At 47.7% G+C, this 16,776-nt stretch overlaps 1 pseudogene; it reads right to left on the bottom strand.

Moving 5' to 3' along the window:
* Nucleotides 1–7,585: 7,585 nt before the first annotated feature.
* LOC110588433 lies at nucleotides 7,586–16,640 on the bottom strand (annotated as a pseudogene).
* Between the last annotated feature and the right edge of the window lie 136 nt (nucleotides 16,641–16,776).

The raw sequence follows: 16,776 nt of genomic DNA, 5'->3' as shown, positions 1-16,776 counted from the left end.
TTTTTTAAAAAGAGCCACAGCGATAGCCCTGGGAAGGGGCCTTAGATGTGACCCAGCTCAACCCTGTCATCTTACAGGCTGGGAGCTTGAATCCTCACTTCCTTCCTCCCTCCCAGAGAACAGCTACAAACCCCTTGCATCAAGTGCTGTGACCAAATTCTTGTGCAAAGATCAGGATTTTCGAGGCCAGTTCATTCCTTGTCATTCGTTCATGGTTTATTCATGGCCTTCCTTAATCCCATAGTTGCTGAGACCCTGCCAGGAAGTGAGACACACTGAGGATAACAAGTTCATCAGTCCTTGCCCTCAAAAAGCTCACAGTCTAATGCAGAGACAGGGAAGTAAAATACATTGCGAATATTTAGTGTCAACATTGTGCTTGAGACCAGAGAGGAGTAGGGGGAATGGGGAAGGCGGGTGGGGGGTGGTGCTAAGGGGGAAGGAAGGATGAGCAGGAGAGGGTGGCCTGGAAGAAGAATGGGGTCACTACCTGCACTATCTGGTTTGTGAGCCACTTGAAGCCTTTTGGATTTGTGGATTTTGTTTCCATAATATCAACCTACACAAAACATTTGGTGCAGCACAGAGTCTTGGAGCCAGAAAACCTTGGCTCATCGTCTGGCTCCTGTATGTAGCAATGTGATCTTGGCCAAGTTAGCTAACCTCCTTGAGATTCAGTTTCGTTATCTGTAAAGTGATAATAGCCATTCCTGCCATATAGGTTTATTCTGAAAATTAAATGAGATAATCTATGTCAAGAGCTTAGCAGAGTACCCAACCCATGTAGGAATCAGTGCGTAGCAATGTTGCTGGTATTGTTTCAGGCTGGGATTCCAAGGAAATAGGGCCAAAATACCCTGGCATTCTAAGATGAGGAGGTGGGACCCAAATGAAAGTTAAGGTAAAGTTAAAGTAAAGGGGACCCACACCTTGCTTTGCCATCCTCAGCTCACCACCCTCTTCCAACCTGTAAGAGAAGTCGGGAAACCAAAGGGTAGAGCGGAGTTAGAGAGGATTTCTCTGAGGAGTGTTGCTGGGATGCTGGGGGTTCCACCCTGCTTTCCAATCCCTCCAGCTCCCCCACCCACATGCTTCCACCACCACGGAGAATGAAGGATGTGCCTTTCTCTTATCCCAAGACCAAGGAAAAGAATTTCTCGGGGACCACCTGGAATACTTCCTACGGTGGGCTGGCGTCTCAGGAATGCTTGCACAATCAGACTGGGAGGGTCCGCGCCTGGTGGGTACCTCTGATGGCAGAGGAGAGAGGCTGCTGCATCAGGGACAGCCTGAACCCACAGGCTTGTCAGAACAAAGTGCAGATGAGAGGCTCCTGAGCATCTGATGTGGCCTGTGTGACGAGCTTCCTGGAGTTATCTTAGATTCCACCCAAGGGGGCCGCCTTGAGGGGAGAGGGGCCCTAACACAGAGAAGCTGGGGTGTACCTCCCCGCCCAGGGGCTGCTAGAGCAAGCAGTTACACAGGCACCCAACCACCCACCAGGAGAGAGCTGCAAGCAAGAAAGGCCAGAAATGGGGGTGGGGGCTCTTTGAAGAACCCTCCAGAGTGCTCCAAAGGAAGAAGTCAGCTCTGAACACCTGCGAGGCCCAGAGAAGATCCACTTCATCATCGTGACTGAGGCATCCTCAGAAGACCCTTCTCCCTCCACAAACCCCCCACCCGCATTCTGGCAGGAGAGGAAGAAAGGAAGGCAGAGCCCTGGAGAGGAGCTGACCCCAGCCCCAAACACCCCCAGGATGGATGGAGACAGAGGTGGTAACTTCTAACAAAGTTGGAGATCTTTATGGGACGTACTAATTTTTCTTTTTTTAAGTGGGTTCCATGCCCAGCATAGAGCCCAACACCAGACCCAAACTCACAACACTCGGATCAAGACTTGAGCTGAGATCAAGAGTCAGATGCTTAACCAACTGAGCCATCCAGGTGACCTGGGACATAACTAAGTCTTGAATTGAGGCTGCTTTAGGAACTGAAAAGAGTGAGAAGAAATAAGATAGTCCTGGGTTTTCATCCAGGAACATTGGTTGCCTGTTATAAATTGTGTTCGCTCAATTGTACTTTGATTTTACTCTTATAGTTCTCTGAATACACCACTCAGGAAAGCCAGTGCCTTACCTGTGCTCATCTCTCAGCCTAGAATGCCCTCCGCACCCATCCTGTTCCCTCATCCAAACACGAGCCCATCACCATCTCCTTGAGAGTGTCTCTCTCGACCTGCCATGTTCCTGCTTTCCTTTGTAGAGGGAGAAGGGGTAAACCTGTTTGTTTGCAGGAGGACAAACCCACCAATGCCCCAGCTTCGGGGGAAGATGCTATTCTTTACAATAATTCTTCTTGCCATTACTGCACAGTGTTGTTGTTTTTGTTGTTTAATCAGATTTACTGAGGTATGATTTACCAACAATAGAATAAACTCATTTTAAGTTCAGTGAGTTTTGACAAATACATAAACCCATGCCCATCACTATCACAGTCAAGATATGGAATATCTGTCACCCCAAATTTCCCTTGTCCCCTCCCCAGGTGACCTCCACCCCTGCGCAGCCCCAGGCAACCCCGATCTGCTTTCTATCTCTTCAGATGAGATTTGTTTTTCCTAGAGCTTCATATAAATGAAATTGTACTTGACAGCTCAAGTTTAATCAAGAAAAATCTGTCTGCATAAGAAAAAGCCAATTTCTTTCTAGAAAATAAGAAAGTCAGTTTAAAATGTGAGTTGTTTCCAAACCAATATTTATTCTCTCTGGAAAGTAAACAGATTGAAATATAATCTTTCTGATTATATTTTCCGATTAGCTCAAAAATCTCTATCGTCCTTCTCCCATTGCCCCTCCTCCAATTTATGTTTCCACTTTCCCTTGATGTCTTATTTATTTTGCTAGAATATAAAAATGTTATTGGCATTCTGCTTACGGGTATTTCTAATTTCCTTGGATTTGGATACAAATTGATTTTTCATGGGCTCATACATCTTCAAGATCACTTTGCTTGAATTTGGACTATTCATTGATGGAATATATTTTTGAAGACATTGAACAGATTCTAAACTACATGAATGAAATTTACCATGGCTTTTTGTTATTATGGAAGGACTGTATGTATTTCTTCCTTTTCTGCCTTTCTTTTTAACCTACCTATACAGTCTTCCAAGTCCCTACTGTCCCTTAAACCTAAATTCTATAGGGGGGGTACTAGTTGCCAGCCCACCCTCCCAGCTCCCAACTCCCATCATCTCTGCATTCATGACGGGGGCCAGGAGGGAATCTGCCAAGATGACCCCAGAGGTGATTCCATCTCCTGGTTCCATCACCTTCCATGTACAGACAGGCATGCAGCTGGTGAACCTGGATGCCTGACTGCTATGGCCCCTTGCCTCCCAGCCCCCAGACCTCCTGAAAGCCTGTGTTAGAGGTGCATCTCTTAGTTCCCTGCTGTGACACCAGGCACAGCAGGGAAGGAGGCATCCCTCTGAGGGGTTCAGCCCCTGGGAGTCCTGCACTGGGGGAAGAAATAACTCTAGTGCTAGGGAGGGACCATGAAATGCAAAAAGCAAATATTCTCTTGTCCCCAGCTTTTTTTCTTTTTTGCCTAATCCAATGTAAGTATTCTGCCATTGGCTATTACATTTTTGTTCGAAGACCTTTTTGCAATGAGCACAATGTTGCTGTTTTATGATTGGTCACTAACCCTGGTGGAGTACCCATGTGGATTGCCTGCTCAGCTCTCCACGATGCCACACTCTTGAGAACAGAACCCATGCAGATTCATACTATGCAACCCAGCCCCTAGACCATCCTTGACATCAGACATGCACACCTGATTGAAACTGGGCCAGATGGATTCTCTTGCCTGGATATCTGAAATTGGGATTGAAAGAGGGGTTCGTCTGTCTCTCACCTTAAGAAACATGGGATGGCCAGTGCTCAGAAGGCAGAGTCTGTCATGGAGATGGAAGGGAACAGCCTTGTAGATGGATGCAGATGTGGACCTGAGTGGGCATAGAGTGCTGGGGGCAGGAGGCCCACCCACATACAGAAAGGGGAGGCAGGGAGAGAGGGACAGAGGCACAGAGGGAGGGAGAAAGGGAGAGAAGAGGGAGGGAGGAGGAGGAGGGAGAGAAGGGGAGGGAGGGAAAGAGAGAGGAAGGCGGAATGCTGCTCAGATTCTGTTGGCTTCCAGTTCCAAGTTCCAGCCCAGCTGTCCTTTTGTGTTGGTTTCCATGTGATATTCCTGTAAACTTGAATGAACTTCCTGTTTATGCATGAGGTGACTTGGAGTAGTTTCCTGTTCATTTGCAACCAAAAGACTGAAAAAGATGCAACCTGGTATCAGGAAACAAAGTTGCCCACAACCACCACCAAAGTGGGCCGTTGGGGGGCTTGGAAACAATAAGGATCCCGCCACCCTGGGACATTAGTGGAGCATAGACTGAAACAGCTGGTGAAGTTAGGGTCACTGTTTTGGGGTCGTGGACAATTTTCCTCCTGAGGCTGAGGCTTTAGCAGGCTTGAAACGCCACGTTGAAGGACGTCCGACTGCGCTGGCTCCTCCCTGGGACCTCAGTAAGGGGCATGGAGACATGAGCCAGTGTGTGGCTGCCCTGTTTACAGGGGAGGGGGGAAACAGGTCAGTTAGGCAACTGTACTCCCGGGAGTCCTTCCTGCTGATGGGATAGGAGCTGAGACCACCTGAGTCCACTCTTGAAGTGGACTTTCTGAGCTGTAGCACTTAATACTCCGCAGTGACCGACATCGGGAACTAAATGAGGTGCACCAAATTTGAAACAGTGAGGTCCTGGCACTTGGAAAGAGGACACCTGGGACATGCCAGGGGCGTTGGGGAGCCCTGATCTTCCGATGCTTTCTCCAAGTCAGTCTGCTGTGTCCTTGGGCTGGGCAGAGGTGGTGATGCCTGCCACTGGGAGGCACATTTTAGGACCAGGTTTGGGATGCTCCACTGGGCTGATGAGGTAAAACAGACTGTCCGCACTGCTCTCTACACCCTAAGAAGAAAAAACTAAACAGAGACCCCAGGCACAGCCCTCAGGGGTCCTTCTAAGAAACTGAAGCCCCCCAGACATGGCCCGCCTCTAGCTGTCCAGTTTAGCAAGCTGTCTAGAAAAGGCTTCCAGCAAATGGAGTCTCCCTAAATTAAATCAGTGAGCTGCCAATTGAGGTTTTATAGGCATTATGCTGCCAGGAAAACCTCACAGGGTCTTTAGAGCAACACAAATCCATTCCGCAGGGCTTCTCGGTCCCTGAGGCAAGCCCAGGCCCATGCTCAGAGGCTGCCGGCTCCATTCAGAAGGTTTTCACGCCCCACTGCTAGTTCCTGTCCATTCTCCCCCCAGGGGTGCTCCTCGAGGGCTCCTGACAAGGCCATGTCCTCAAGGGGCAGAACGGAGAGTGGCCCCACTGGATAACCAGGAGCCTGCGGGAGTCAGCATGTGATGGCCATGGCCTTGTCAGATATCCAGTGCTATCTGTAAAGCATACTAGCCCCACCAGAAGGCATGGGGTCCTTCATGGCTGTGAGGCAGCCACACGCGTGGAAGGAGCAGAGACCATAGTCTACAAAGGAGGAAGCAGCTTTGTGGAGAGGGGAGAGAGATCAGGACAGAGACACAGAGAGAAAATAAGTCTAGATCAGGAGGAAGTTGCAAGGCTAGTACAGAGAAGTCCCATGGACCCCTCACGGTTTCCCCCATGGTTACGATTTACATAACTGTAGTACAACATCAAGCCAGGAAATTGACATTGCTATAATGTGTCCATTTTATCACCTGTGTAGATCTGCGATCAAGATACAGAGCTAGTCCATCCCGTAAGCATCTTCTTCTTGCCACCCCTGTGTAGTCACCCCTCCTCCCACCGTTCCTAATCCCCCGCGGCTACCAATCTGTTCTTCACCTCTCTAATTTTGTCATTTTGAGAATATTCTACAAGTGGAATCAGACAGTCTGTAACCTTTTGAGACCGGCTTTTTTTTACTCAGCATAATTCTTTGGGATACATCCAAGTTGTTATGAATATCAATTGTGCATCCACTGTTACTGCGGATTAGTATTCCATGGCATGGGTGTATTACTTTTGTTTAATTTTGGTTGTTTACAGTTTAGGGTTATTACAAATAAAGCTGCTATGAGCATTTGTGTACTACCTGTTTTTTTTTGTGAACATGTTTTCATTTCTCTGGGAATAATGCCCAGGAGTGCAATTGCTGGGTTGTATGGTGAGTGAGTGTTTTGTTTTTAAAAAGAAATTAATAGACTCCTTTCTGGAGTGGCTGTGCCATTTTGTGTTCACATCAGCTCTGTATGAGAGTTCCAGTTTCTCTTCATCATCACCAGCATTTGATAGTGTCATTTTACTTGTTCTAATCTCATTGTGGTCTTAAATTGCATCTCCCTTATTGCTAGTAACATTAAACATTTTTGCATGTGTATATTCGTTGTCTGTATATTCTAGTTGATGAAATGTCTCTTCATATCTTTTGCCCATTTTCTTTATTTTCCCTTGGCAATCGTGTATTTTATTACTACTCCCAAATTTCAACAATCATCTCATTAAGCTTATTTGTAAAACACTGATATATGAAGGGGAGTGGGGTGGGGAGCGAAGGCTACCCCCTTCTTCCATGTCTACAGAGATAGCTCTTTTTGGATGACAATCCCATGTGCAGATCTGAGCATAAGCACGTTGACTGTTAGTCTTAGCAATAAGTTAGTAAAAAAAAGGAAGAACTCATCTTTTTTTTTTAAGATTTATTTATTTATTTTGAGAGAGAGATAGAGAGCGTGTGCACACACGTGCGTGTGAGAGCGCATGTGGAGGGAGGGGCAGAGGGGGAAGGAGAGAATCTCAAACAGGCTCCCCGCTGAGCTCAGAGTCCCAACTCAGGGCTCCACCGAAGGACCCTGAGATCATTGACCTGAGCCGAAGGCAGCCGCTTAACGGAGTCACCCACGTGCCCCAGGAAGAACTCATTTTTAAATCATTTTACTGTCTGTACCAGAGTCACATCTAAGTTGGCAGAACCGCTTCCAGGACTGACGGGGCAGTGACCTGTCATGCAAGGAAAAATAAGTGAAGGTTTTTATAAAGCTTGCGGAGAGAAGTGCCGCGGGCACATAAGGGTGGCTGCAGCAGTCTCAAGGGATGGTGTCAGGGTGCGCGAGTGAGCAGGGGCGCTACAGGGCAGTTGGCCCACATGTGTTGCCCGAAGGCCACTGTAATCAGGGCAATCTCCTCATGTTTCTCAAGGGCAATCTCCTCATGTGTCTGGGAAGCATGTCACTTGTAACACAGATGTACATGCAGTGGGGTAATACTTGCTCAGAATAAATTCTTCAAGTTCCCGGGCAGTTTCTACCAATCTCTTCTGTGACAAATGGTTGCAGGATTATGATTCTGCAAAGGAAATCCCGTAAATGGACAACCAAGAAAATTTTACAACCTGCGACATTCCTAGACCAAAACAATAAAGAACTACCCATACCGAACTTACACATCTTGAGTTCAGATGCTTGGCCCGAGGGCTTCTGAATGCAGCCAAGCAGGAAAGACTATCTGAACAGAAGAGTTCTGTGCTTTTGTCCAGCCAGCAGATTAGCAGGCTCCCGTCGTCTCTCCAGCTACCCTCCGCTGCGCCAAGTCCTGCTCAGATTTTTCCTGGAGAATCTTTTTCTTCTCCTGTGTTTTCTTTAACCTGTAGAAGTCTCACTCCCTCGCATCCAACTCTATGATGGTACAAACAAGGATGCATCCAATCCGGGGACGGATGACACGTTCAGTGGTGTTTACACGCCTGTGGGTCATCTTAACAGCTTCATCCAAAGGAACAAAGGGAGTCTGCAGCGAAGCTACTCCTACTGCTTTGGCATTATTCCTCTTTAATTCAGAGGCACCGTCCCCACCTCTGGCTAAACCAGTCAGTTTGTAACTGTCAGTTCCTTCATGGTTATGTTCAAATACTGGCAAATATCACCTGCGGCATTATCCTCGCCGGAAACTTCACTTAACCTACACTTACACTGTGGATAACTGTGGTGCCCAAGTCCCTTCGGACTGTGAATGTGGCCTCGGCAAGTAAGGGCAGCTTCTCTCATCACATTTTGATCTCTGGTGAAATCAGGGAGTTAAGGCATCACATTGTTTCTTCGGGAGGTTTTGACCTGTCTTGCTCCTTTTAATCGAGCCTTCGCAATGGTCTGTGCCACCCACCAGGGAGAGGTCTCACTTGGGTCTTTGCCCACATTCTGAAGGTGACTATTTGGCTCGGGTCCGCTGCAACGGTCTCAGCCACAGCACCTTCCTCTGGGAGGAGGATGCTCGTTGTGCCCATTCTCTAATGGGGTGTGTATGTGCGTGTTCAGTTTTGATATAAATGCTCCTGTCTTGTTAAGTTTGAAACCGGCTTCTCTTACTTGCAAACTCACAGATAGTCTACTCTGGAATTCAACAGAAATAAAAGCTGGTGTTTATTGAGCACATACTTTGCATCAGGCGCTGTTCTAAGTGACTTACAGGTTGTAGCCCCCTAGATATGTGTTGTTTTTATAAACATCATATGTTGTTCTAAATATTAACCGTCATTACAATTTAGTTTACAAATCCAATTATCAGCATAAATACACAGGTTCAGCAATCCAACATTGCCTAGATTTGAATTGGCTAAGTTTTATTTGTGTTTCGGTTGATTGAAAAAATCTAAGCTGTTGGTATCACAAGCGTGCATGAATCACAGGAGCCAGTCCTCAAGTGAAATAACATGGCTCACATTTTTAAAAATTACATAGTATGCACGTTTTTATTTCTTTTAAGTAAATGTCTGACAGTATTCAATTCAATAAATTCTATAGAAGAGATCTCCCAAACTTTAGTCTCCCCCTAAAATAAAGGCAGAAAATGAAAGCTCATTTAAGACACACAGTTTTTAAAAATTGCATTGGCATGTGGGTAGCAGTCTGCACGGGCAGTGACCAGACATTCTGAATTCTTGTGTGAGGCAAGGACCATATTTCCTGAAGTTTGGAAAGTGCCCAGAAGTTTGCTGAGGGTCCCCAAGGTGACTGTGCTGTTGGCCTTATAATAGAACTACGTCTGTGACAGGCAGAGCCCCTCTGGGGCCTGGGCACGGTCCTCGGGGCCCCGGGGGGCTGTGAGCTTGAGTTATGGGTGAGTCAAGTCATTGAACAGGGACTGCCCTTACATGCCTGGCTTCTGGAAAATCAGTCCTCCATGCTGCAGCTTCTTTCCACCCTTCAACATCAACAGGAAGATGTGGAGCCCCCTTTCCCACATAATAGTCATATTTCCACCCTGGGAAGAGGTAAATGAATGGAGTCCCACAGGGTAGCCAGGCAGCACGCATGGATTCAGGGAATGGCCTCCCGCGCCCATTGCCACGGTGTACCCTGAGCTGTGGAAAGTGGCAGTCAGCAGAGCGACATCGCCGTGCTGCTCCTCACGGGCCCTGTGTCCCTTTGACTAATGTCCAGCTGCTATATTTAGATGGACTGATCACAGGCAGCTGGCTCTCCCACAGCCAATGCAGCAGGCCCAGGGTTGGCCTCTGTTCGCCCACCTTCCTCAGCGGAGGACATTGAGGTGCAAGGAACACTCGGCCCATCTCCTTCCCCTCCGTCTGTTCCCTGATGGCGACCCCACCCCTCTTAACCTCTGGGCTTTGACCTTGGTGATTGCTCCCCTCACTCTTTAACCTTTGGACCTGATGCTTGACACTTTTTCCTAAAAAACTGTATTTCTTTCTCTGTTCCATCACAGTACTGCCTTATGCCATCTTGGGGAAGCTCTGGGACTCTCCCATCTGGTAAGGCTGGGCAGGCAAAGCTGTATGTGACTTGCCTACTCTCCCTCTTCCCGATATTAGCCCCCACCAATTCAAATCTAGGTCTCACCACTTAATGGGAGGCTGTGTGCAAGTTACCTTGACCATTTGACTCTGTTTCTTGTATAAATGGGGTCTTGAGTCCCTTTCTCACAAGGCTGTAGTGAGATTTACTGATTACACACACACACACACACACACAAACACACACACACACACATAGTCCTTCACTGGGTAGTACTCAGATACTAGCTAAATAACTCTAGAAATAAGGCAGCTTTCTGCATTTCCCTTTTCCCCCACCTTGGTCTCTGCTCTCAGGTTGTGATGTCCTGTCCTCCTGCCCCAGCCCCCCTCTCCTATTAGTCAGTAAAAGGGATGCAGACAGAGTGCTCCCCTCCCCTAGTAGCAGAGAATCTCTCATTGGCTGCCATCACCATGGCAACTCACTGTCTCCTCCCCACCCCCACCCCCCTTTCCAGAGCAGCCGATTGTGGAGTTCCAGACTTCTCAGCGCTGGGAGGGTGGAGGAAAGAGAAGACGGGGGAGGGGAGAGAGGCTTCCTTGACTGCAAAGGCGGCCACATGGTTCAGTTTCGCTTGGACTCCTGAGACCAGCCTGGCACGCAGTGTGGCCTCTACTATCTCTGCACATCCGGGAAACCATTTAGATATCCCTAGGCGCTCCTGATTCCCTTTGAATTGGGCCAGCTTGGGACCTGAGGGTCCTGGGTTCGTGGCGTGTGGCATGCATGATAGCATGTTATTCCAACCGAAGATAGCATGTTATTCCAACCCACTGCCTTGGCTACGCTGCTGGGGGTTACACGACAGGACCAGTGGGAGCGAGCTTTGTGAACTCCAAAGGCTGTCAGGGGTCATTCATCATTCCGGTCACCCCCCACCCCCACCCTGTGTGGTTGGCCAGAGCGGGGGCAACTAAGTGGGTGCTTTCCTCTCCTTTCCTGATGATCGGGTGTGTGTGGGGGGGGTGTTGGAGTTGGGAGATAAAAGTCCACGTGGGGCCCCCGGAGAAGAGCACAGGGCACTGGGCAGGGAGCCGCCAACCAGTGGGTCCCAGCCATGGGGTCCGTGCCAGGGCCCGAGAACCTGCTTCCTCCCCGAGACGCTTGCAGAGCAGATACACGGCATGGCGTCTACACACACAAACGGTGATGTGCACATGCTTTGGTGCTTGCAATTCAAAAATGATTTAGAAGCATGGGCTGAAGAAAGGTTAACTTTTGTCTGTTCTCAGTCAGCAGGGCGGTGGTGGTAGAGGGTGGAGGTCAGCGATATTGACGGTGGTAGAGCAGACCCTCCACAGAAAGGGTGAGGGGAGAACATCCCTGACACCTGCTACAATGAGGATGAGCCTTGAGGATGTGATGCGAAGTGAAGTAAGCCAGAAACAAAAGGACAAATACTGTATGATCCCAATTATATGAGGTAATACATGAGGTAATGAATTTGCTAGAAGAGGTAAATTCATTGGAACAAAAAGATTAGAGGTCACCAGGAGCCGGGAGGGGGAGGGGGAGGGGGAGTTAGTGTTTAACAGGGACAAGGTTTCAATTTGGGAAGAAGAAAGAGTTCTGGAGAGTGCTGATGGCTGCACAAAATCGTGAATGTGCTTAATGCCATCGAAGTGTATACAGAGAAATGGGTAAAGTGGTAAGTTTGGTGTTTTGTGTATTTTACCACAGTAAAAGATATCCACTCCCCTCCCCGGAAAAAGGAGGTGAGGTGAGGCGGGGTGCTGGAGCACTGTCATGGGAGTGCGGGGATGGAGAACACACTCAGCAAGGCTTTGATGGGAGAGGCATTCTGGAGAAGGGGTCTTGTTTGACCGGCTACCTGGCCCTGCCACTTCCCGTGGACCGGCTGACTGAGAGGGTGACATCAGGGGCTTCCTGCCCTCATTTCCTGAGAAAACTAGGGAAGCCACCATGGATGACCCATCCCCTCCCCTCGGGGGTCCATCTGTTTTAGGAATCACCAGGGTAGTGATGCTCCTCAGCTTCAGTCATGCTCTTCTTCCCTCTGGACAGCCCAGGGAGGGTTGAGTGGCCTGTGAGGACCCACCAGCGCTAGTCAAGATGCCACAGGAGAGGCGTGGCCAACATCACAGCCAGGTGGCAAGAGGGAAGCCCTGCTCTCCTGGGACCCACGGGCCATGCCCTCACGAGCTCCAAGGCCTGGGGTGTCTGCAGTTCCTCCTTGCCTTCTGAGTCACCATTCAAACCCACCAGCCCTTCCGACAGGAGCTGGAAACAGGCACCAAGCCCTCTGGAAGCTATTTTTGGGGTTCATCTGTTCTTTCTGATTTCTCCTCTAGATTCCATATTTTCCCACCCCCAGATCTGAAAGAGCTAAAGATTCTGGAAATCATTCATCATTCCCCCTCTCCGGGTGCTCTCCCTCGCTGGACAGCTCAGCTTGCAAGGGGTGCCTTCACCCCCACCTTCCTGTACCACTCCCCCCTTCTTTTCTGGATCCCCACCCTCACCCTCTGGCCCCCAGCTCTGCAGGCGGCATGGAGAGCAGGCTATTTGTCTGACATCATCCTCCACTCCCTGGCCTGCTAAGAGTTACTCACTCAGGCAATCCCTGCTCTGCTGGAGGAGGCTGTCCAATTGCCAAGCAACCCACTGCTGGCCAATCACAGAGCTTAGAGGTGATGTCATGGCCAGAGCGAGCAGCGGTGCTGATGTGGGGAGAAGACCAGGGTACCACTAATTGAGGGAGTGAGGAAGGGAGCAGCTCGCCTCGAACGGGACTGCAGGTAAGTAGGAATGAAATGCAAATTATTTGAAGCTTTCAGACAAAAGAGAAAAAAAAATAGCAGCGGCAGAGAGAAGTGAGGGGTCTGGCACCATTTGTGTCGCCTTTTGGTGTCACTCGATCAATTAAACTTTGTCAAATCCTGGGGGAAACGGGGTGATGTGAAAAGAATGGGGCTATCCCAAGGGGTGAGGGGGGGATAGAGTCAGTCCTTCTATTCCAGAGCTCAGGAGAGAGAGAGGCAGGCGGGAATTGCCAGGGTTTCTTTCAGGTCGGATATTCATGGTGAGTTTTTCTGCATAAAAATGTTCTGTTGCTCAGGCAGAACGGTTTTGTTCAAAGTCTGGCTTTGCCTGAGCTGGCTCTAATGCCCAGACCCATTTCAAGCTAGCATCTGCCCTGGGTTTTACATTTCCTTTCCCAACCACAGTTTTCCTTGGCTCCTTTTCTTTCTCCTCTATCTGCACTGGGTTACTTTTTGCTCCTGGTTCTGAGGATACAATGAGATCACTGCCTCTTCCTCGCCCCGCCCCGCCCTGGGGTCAACCTGCTCCTACCTGGGCAGGGCCAGGGGGCTGTCAGGCTGCAAACTGCGGGAAGCCACAACTGCCACGCCCTGGTCCCCGCGGGTGGCCGAGCCGGGCCCCTCCTCGCTCAGCCCTCTGCCCTCGCCAGGAGTTTAGGGATTGCTCTCTTCTCATCCAGGGGGCCAGGACCGGGGATTTGCTTGTCCAGTGGCCAGGTCTGTCCCCACGTGGTGATGCTGCCTTTGTCTCAATCCTCCCAGGAAGACACAGTCAGGTGTGGAGGAGTCCCATTGTCCTGGAAAAAAAAAAAAGGCAGGTCCCCTGAACCCCTTGGGGGGGTCAGAAATATTGAGGCAGCCCAGGTCAGAACCCCCTGGGCAGGGATAGCCCCGTGTCTCAAGACTGAGAGAACACATTGGGAGGGGATGGCCAGCGGTGGCCTGCTGGAGTCCTGCAGGGTGGGTGGCAGGTTGAGAGGGAATGTGGGAGAATCTCTCTCTACTGAGGCTGAGGCCCCCTCTAGGGGGAGGAAACCTCTCCCAAAGGCAGGGTGCCAGGGGGAATGAGATCATCCATCAGATGAGGAGATAATCATAGTGCTGGAGTGAGAGGTGAGGAGGCAGAGGGGCAAGGTCTGATTAGCAGCTCCACCGAACGAAGCTAGAGCCTCCAGAGACCCTACCTGTCCTCTAGGGCCAACCAGCACCCTCTCCTCAGCTCGCCCCAAGCCTCCACCTTGCTGCTAGGAACTGTGCTTGCACCCTCCTTGAAACCCACTCATCACCAGTGCCAGAGCACCTGTCAGCAGGTCCCAGCCCTTCTGGGATCCCCAGCTCCACCCAGGCCACTCCTGAAACAGGTTTAGAATGGACAAGGATCCTTAACTGCTAGATGGATCCACCAAGAACATTGTAGGGAGTGAGGTCCCCATCACCGAGGGCATTCAAGCAGATGTTGGCTGACTACCTGCAGGGTGGCTGTAGAGATTTCCGCATTGTGTTGGAGACTGGTCTTGGTTAGTGTTTTTCAAACTGCAGATTGAGATCCAATAGTGTATTGTGAAATCCAATTAGTGGGTTGTAACTGGTATTTTTTTTTCCAAATAAAATGGGATAAAATAGAGTAGAAAAAAAGTCGAAACACATCCCATATAGTGGAGTAAATGTTTCCTCTACCTTTTTTTAGTTATGCATTTTCCGTTATGTAAATATTTATGAATATAATGTTTATATTTATAAACATATTTTAGAAATATTATTATATTTATAAATAAATACAATATATTTATGTTTATATTTCAGTTACATGTACATTTATGTGTATGTATGTAGATGTATCAGTGACTATACATATGTGTGTATGTCAGTATTATGACATGTACATACTGGATCATGATACAAAATGCAGTTCTTTATTGTCGGTCCCAGTAAGAAAAAAACATTGGCTAAGTGACCCTTGTGACCTTTTCTAAGACCGTAAGCCTGTGGATAACTTTTACTAGACTATGAACTTCTTTTTAAAAATTTTTAATTTTTAATTGTGGTAAAATACACATAACATGAAATTTACCATTTTAACCATTTTATAGTGCACAGTTCAGTGGTATTAACTATATTCACATTGTTGGGCAACCATCACCACCATCCATCCCCAGAACTTTTTTCATCTCTCCAAACTGAAACTCTGTCCCTGTTGAACACTAACTCTCCATTCCCTTTCCCCCCAGCCCCTGGCAAACCCCCATTCTATTTTCTGTCTCTGTGAATTTGACTACTCTAGATACCTTATATAAGTGAAATTATATAGCCTTTGTCTTTTTATGACTGGCTTCTTTCACTTAGCATAATGTCCTCAAGATTCATCCATATCATAGACTATGAACTTCTTGCAAGGAGAACTGTCGTGTTCAAACATGTCCCAATGACCACGTACAATATAGGTGTCCAAAATCCAAATACTGTGTTGAGTGGAAAACTGTGTCTCTTTAGGGAGATATTGTGTTCTAAAGGACCTATCAAAAATTGAGAAGTCTGGTCTAATACTGTTCTTCCTGAGCAGACTGTTGAACAGACATACTGTTGGCTGGTGGGGTGCTGAGAGTGTCTTGCATTTTTTTTGCTTAATATTTACATTTCATTTTGGCTCAATAAAAGAAATCCCAGGGCCAAGCAGGTTTGGCTGCCTTCTCTCATCCGACTAGGTCATTTAAACTACATTTGCCCTATGGGACGTAAGTGTGCTGACAGATAAGACTAAAAGTAGAGCAATAAAGATTGATAAACTGAGATCCAGAGAGTAAGGTGTGACAGGAAAGAAGGCAGAGAAGGAAGGTAAGAGAGAGGTAAAGAGAGAAGGACAGAGTGTCTGCATTAAACCAACAGTATAGAAAGAACGGGAAAATTCAGATCTTTTGTGCTGTTGATTTTAAATAATTGGATGTTTTCAAAATCAAAATCATAATTCAGAAGGGCTTAATTTTTCCTGAAGTCTTAAGATCCTTTCTCCAGACCCCCTTGATATCTTTATATTATTTCTCACTTAACTGGAGACTATCATTTGGAGATACAGAATTCCCAGAGATTTTGAAATCATAGGTAGATAGAAATGAGACATTTATTTGGGGAGGAGGATAGAAATTTGTGAGAAAATTATAAAACATTCAAAATGTGTTTTATAATGCCCTGTAGAGAAACAAACTCTATTCCCCCTCCCCCCCGCTTTTTTTGGCTTGGCTAATAAACACTCATCGTGTAAAATTTAATTTGCTTATTAAGTTAGAATTTGCTATATTTAGAGATGTGATAGTCTGGAAAAAGATTATTTTTTCTGTTTTTCTGTGAGGAAGAGTATAGAAAAAAAAAACCTCTTCTGATATTTTAAAAAGCATTTTGCAGGTTTTTACATTTTTCTTTCCACTAGGACGACAGGAAAATACACAGATAGAGGTCCACTACCCCGGCTTCCCCACACACACCTACGCTTCTGCCTTCCCTCCCCAGCTCTCACTGGTCTTTTTTATCCATTCAAACTGATCTTTGCCGTGTGTCCATTCCCTTAGGGTCCTTTTGTCCGAGGTAGGTGGTAGGAGGCAAGAGGACAGAACAGATTGGAAGGGGTAGGGCTCTGGGGTGATTGGCCTAATTTATGGCAGAGAACAAACCAGGGGTTGTGAATCCAGAGAAGGGAGCTGAGTGCAGACTGTAGGGTGAGAGACCCAGCGGGCGAGCGGGTGAGGCAGTGTGCAGAGTTCCAGTGGATCGTTTGGGGGTCAGTGCCCAGAAATGCAAGCCAGGTAGAAAGCAAAGTTGAAACCAAGAATGAGGAAACAGGTGGATAGATTCTGTTAGCTGATAGTGCTAACACAACTTACCTGACTATTGATCCTGGGACAGGTGTATCTGTCTTCTTCATCTGCCACCAAACAGATATGTAAGGACTCAGTAAGTATTCCATGAACCATGTTTGAGGAATATATTACCCCAGAAGTAGTCTGTCTAGCTAACCAAAAGTTTTTTTTAACAAATTAAAGAACTCAGGTACAGAGCAGATATGGTATTGATAATGGTGACAAAGAAAATACTAGAATTTAGATTGTT

This window comes from Neomonachus schauinslandi, chromosome 2, assembly GCF_002201575.2.
Source record: "Neomonachus schauinslandi chromosome 2, ASM220157v2, whole genome shotgun sequence".
NCBI classification, from domain to species: Eukaryota; Metazoa; Chordata; class Mammalia; order Carnivora; family Phocidae; genus Neomonachus; species Neomonachus schauinslandi.
The sequence above is the reverse complement of the archived record's forward strand: the minus strand, read 5'-3'. Positions and strand labels throughout refer to the sequence as shown.